Source organism: Phragmites australis, chromosome 3 (assembly GCF_958298935.1).
Source record: "Phragmites australis chromosome 3, lpPhrAust1.1, whole genome shotgun sequence".
Taxonomy (NCBI): domain Eukaryota; kingdom Viridiplantae; phylum Streptophyta; class Magnoliopsida; order Poales; family Poaceae; genus Phragmites; species Phragmites australis.
Window position 1 is genome coordinate 21,137,360 of NC_084923.1, and position 4,043 is coordinate 21,141,402.

Sequence of the window (4,043 nt, forward strand, 5' to 3'; positions counted from 1 at the left end):
TAAGGTTGCTCACAATTCCATCAAAATGAGCAAACATAGCATTCAAAGATTCACCAGCCCTTGCACAAACATTTGGTATTCTTGGTTGTATGTGCTTTGGCGTATGACCTTAATCTAATTAGTGCTTTCATAGAAGACACTCAGAGTAGTCCAGATCTCCCAGGCAGTACGCAGGTGCTAGACCCTATCAAACTCATTCCGACTCAGTTAGTGAACAAAATATTTCTGTCTTTATTGTTGGCCTCATACTATTCGCTTTGAACCTGAGTCATGCGAGCAGCAGAGATCCTGTAGTTAGAATAAACTATTTCCCATATTGCATTTCCTTAGCTTATAAGATAAGCCTCTATGCGCATCTTCAAGTATGAAAAGTCTCGTCCATCAAATAATAGAATCTTCCCATTTCTCTGCATGTCACATATGGATCACAAAGCTGGTTAAGGTTAACTAGTGATCAAACCGACTCTGATACAAATTGTAGGACCGAGATAGGCGGCTAGGGGGTGAATAGGTTCCTTACAAATTTCTTGCGAAATAGATGACCTACTCCTAGTTCACCCAACGCTCCTAAAAAAATGCACAAATAAAAGCATAAACTTTAGAGAGATAAAGCGAAAAAGAAAGTTCCAAGTCAACATGACTCCACGAATGATTATTCAGATGTGCTAAGGGAGAGATACCTTTGAGCTATCAGTAAATTCTAATTTACTATTGCAAATTTTGAAATTTAGATTGGAAAGGAGTAGAGGAAAGATTCGAAAAGAGGCTGAGTAGCTGGATGGGCAAGTATCTATCGTCGGGATGTAGGTTGGTCTTTCTAAACTCAATTCTTAGTAGCCTACCAACTTACATGACATCTTTTTTCCTAATACCTCAAGGGGTACTCAAAAGACTAGATTACTTTTGTTCCAGATTCTTCTGGCAAAGTGACAGTTATAAAAAGAAGTATCACTTGATGAAATGGAGTGTCCTATGCCAACCTAAAGATCGGGGAGGTTTAGAGATACAAGATCTTAATGTCCAAAATAACACCCTTCTATGCAAATGGTTATATAAATTGGTGGCCGAAAAGGGTCTCTGGCAAAACCTTATTAGAAATAAGTACTTGGGATCAAAACCCATATCGCAAGTCAGCTAGGAGGTTGGGGATTCCCATTTATGAGCAAGATTGATGAAGGTGAAGCGACTTTTTCTTCGCTTTGGTGCCTTCAATGTTAAAGATGGCTCACAATTCATATTTTGGGAAGATATATGGCTAGGTAATTCTCATTTGAGCAACCAATATTCTTGTTTATATAACATAGGTTGAAACAAACAAGATACGGTAGCCAATGTTTTACAATCCTATCCACCAAAGTGGATAGCATGGGACGATTTGCTCCCTCGCCTTATCAACATTAATCTTATTCAAGAGTCAGATAAATTCTGATGGAATTTGAATAAATCTTGTAAATTGGTAGTTAATTCACTTTACTAGGCACTTATAACTAATGATGAACCAAGAAGGAACGAAAAATTATGAAAACTAAGGTTACCATTAAAAATAAAAAATTTCTTTGATACCTCTGTAAATGGGTTCTTCTAACAAAATAAAATTTATTCAAAAGAAAAATAGCAAGGTAGCCAGAAGTGTTACTTTTGTCATAAGAATGTGACGATTAAACACCTCTTCTTTAACTGTTGTTTTGCAAGATTTCCATGATTTATCATCCAAGTTGCCTCTAACCTTTATCCTTGAAGAAACAAATAAAATATGTTTAGCAACTAGCTAGGTGAGATTAGTAAGCAATGGAAAGCCACAATAATAGTAGCAGCAGCATCCTTCTATTGGTCGTTATGGCTTTGTAGAAATGAGGTAGTTTTTAACAAGAGGAAGATTAATTCTCCTTTACAGGTTGTTGATACATGTACACAACTGCTCTATATATACATGGGTTGTGTTGCAACAGCAGGAGCACCAACATATGGTAGTAGTTGCATGTGCTCTTATGGAGTGGGCGGTCAAGATGATTTTTACCCGGTTTGGTTGGCTGTCTAGACTCAGAATTAGGCCCTGACATAGACCTAGGGCCGATCCCCTTGTGCTCCTTATGTCTCCTTTTTGTATTGTTTTTGTTTTTTCTCTTTTTTGCTATATGTATCCGTACTATACAGAGGACAGAAGTAAACTCTTATGTGTTTGTATTACTTTGATATAATAATAAGAGTTAATAAATCTTTCTTTATCGAAACATGAAAAGGAAACCACTGACCTGCATCAATAAGAAAGAGTGTCACTGACCTGCATCAATACATCATCACATCTTGTACATATTACAACAGTATGTTATGCATTATCTGAAACATCTAGTTCAAGTGAAGTGACCATGTCCTGAACGTCTGCAGCTGAGGAACCTCCTGTGGGCGTCTTTGAAGCATGATGTGTACTTGGTGCAGAACTACTCTGTGATGCATTGGTCTCCCCTGCTCCAGAGAGGAATAGAAGTGCTCAATGTGGCCGCGGCCAATTGGTTCCTACCGAGGTCTGCATCTTGGTGTCATGGCGCGTTACCAGCTCTAAGACTGCTCATCAATCTCTAACCTACAAATGCTACCTGCTGTGCAGAATGTGAAGGGGGCTCGGCCATTGTCGAGGGTGCAGATCAGCACCATGACGCTGAAGGACAACCTCATGGTGGCCGGCGGCTTCCAGGGAGAACTCATCTGCAAGGTATGAGGAGTGCACGCTGTTCAGAGTCGTCATTGTTTTCGGAATGCTATTAGCTTACAAGTCTCTCCCTCTTGTGTCGTCAGTATGTTTATAAACACGGCGTGGCGTTCTGCACAAACCTGACCGGCAACAACAACTCCATCACGAACGCCGTGGACATCTACCAGTTGCCGAAGTAAGCGAGCCAGATGATCATTTCAGCTTCTGAACACGAGTTAAGGACCATACGAACTGAGTTTCCGTTTCTTCTGAATTCTGATGCAGCGGCGCCACTCGGGTGATAGCGGCGAACAACGACTGCGTCGTCAGGACGTTCGACACCGATCGCTACAGCCTACTTACCCAGTTCACCTTCCCATGGTCGGTCAATGTAAGTGTCCGGTACTCTGTCGGGAGCAATCTGTGCTAACTGCTCTATGATATTGTTGGTTACAACTCTTGCACTGAATCACTGACACTGGCCATGCAGAACACGTCGGTGAGCTGCTCGCGGTCGTCGCCGACAGCTCCGACTGCCTGATCGCCGATCCCCAGTCAGGCAAGGCGATCGCGACCCTGAGTGGCCACCTGGACTACTCGTTCTCGTAGGCGTGGCACCGGGGATGCCACGTCCTGGCGACGGGCAACCAAGACGCGACGTGCCGACCGTGGAACGCGCGCAACCTGTCCCAGTCGTTCGCCGTGCTCAGGGGCAGGATCGGCGCCGTGAGGGGGCTCCGGTTCTCCCCCGACGGTCGGTTCCTTGCCGCGGCGGAAGCCGCGGACTTCGTGCACGTGTACGACGCCGCGGCCGGGTACGTCGTTGCGCAGGAGGTGGACCTGTTCGGGGAGATCGCGGGCGCGGCGTTCAGCCCGGACGGCGAGGCGCTGTTCGTGAGCGTCGCCGACCGCACCTACGGCGTGCTCGAGTTTCGCAGGCGGCGGTCGTACGACTAGCTCGACTCCTAATTCTTCTGAAGTGCGAAGTACAGTGTTGTTTTTGCCATTCCTGTACACACAAGTTAACGGGTGCAGCCTGCATTTGCTTCTATTAGAACTACGGAATGGCAGCTGCTTTTTTTTTTCTTGTTTGGGTTGAGACATTTTTTTATACATACATACACATTCATATCACCACACACATACTTGCACAATATTTACTGAAAATTAGAGACGTAGAACTTAAAAATTGATAAAGTCATCACATACATATTGACGAGTATGCCATCTATCACTGAAAAAAAATCGCATACAATAAAAAAACTTAGAGTTTAATAACTGATAAGTAGTAGGTACAATCACCTTCATTAACCACCCAAGTCTAAACTTAGTTCTAGGGTTGAGACTTTTAAGA

General features: G+C 43.4%; 1 pseudogene; it reads left to right on the forward strand.

The window, feature by feature from the left end:
- Window positions 1-2,370: 2,370 nt before the first annotated feature.
- On the forward strand, window positions 2,371-3,658 carry LOC133910589 (uncharacterized WD repeat-containing protein C2A9.03-like; annotated as a pseudogene).
- The last annotated feature ends 385 nt before the right edge of the window (window positions 3,659-4,043 follow it).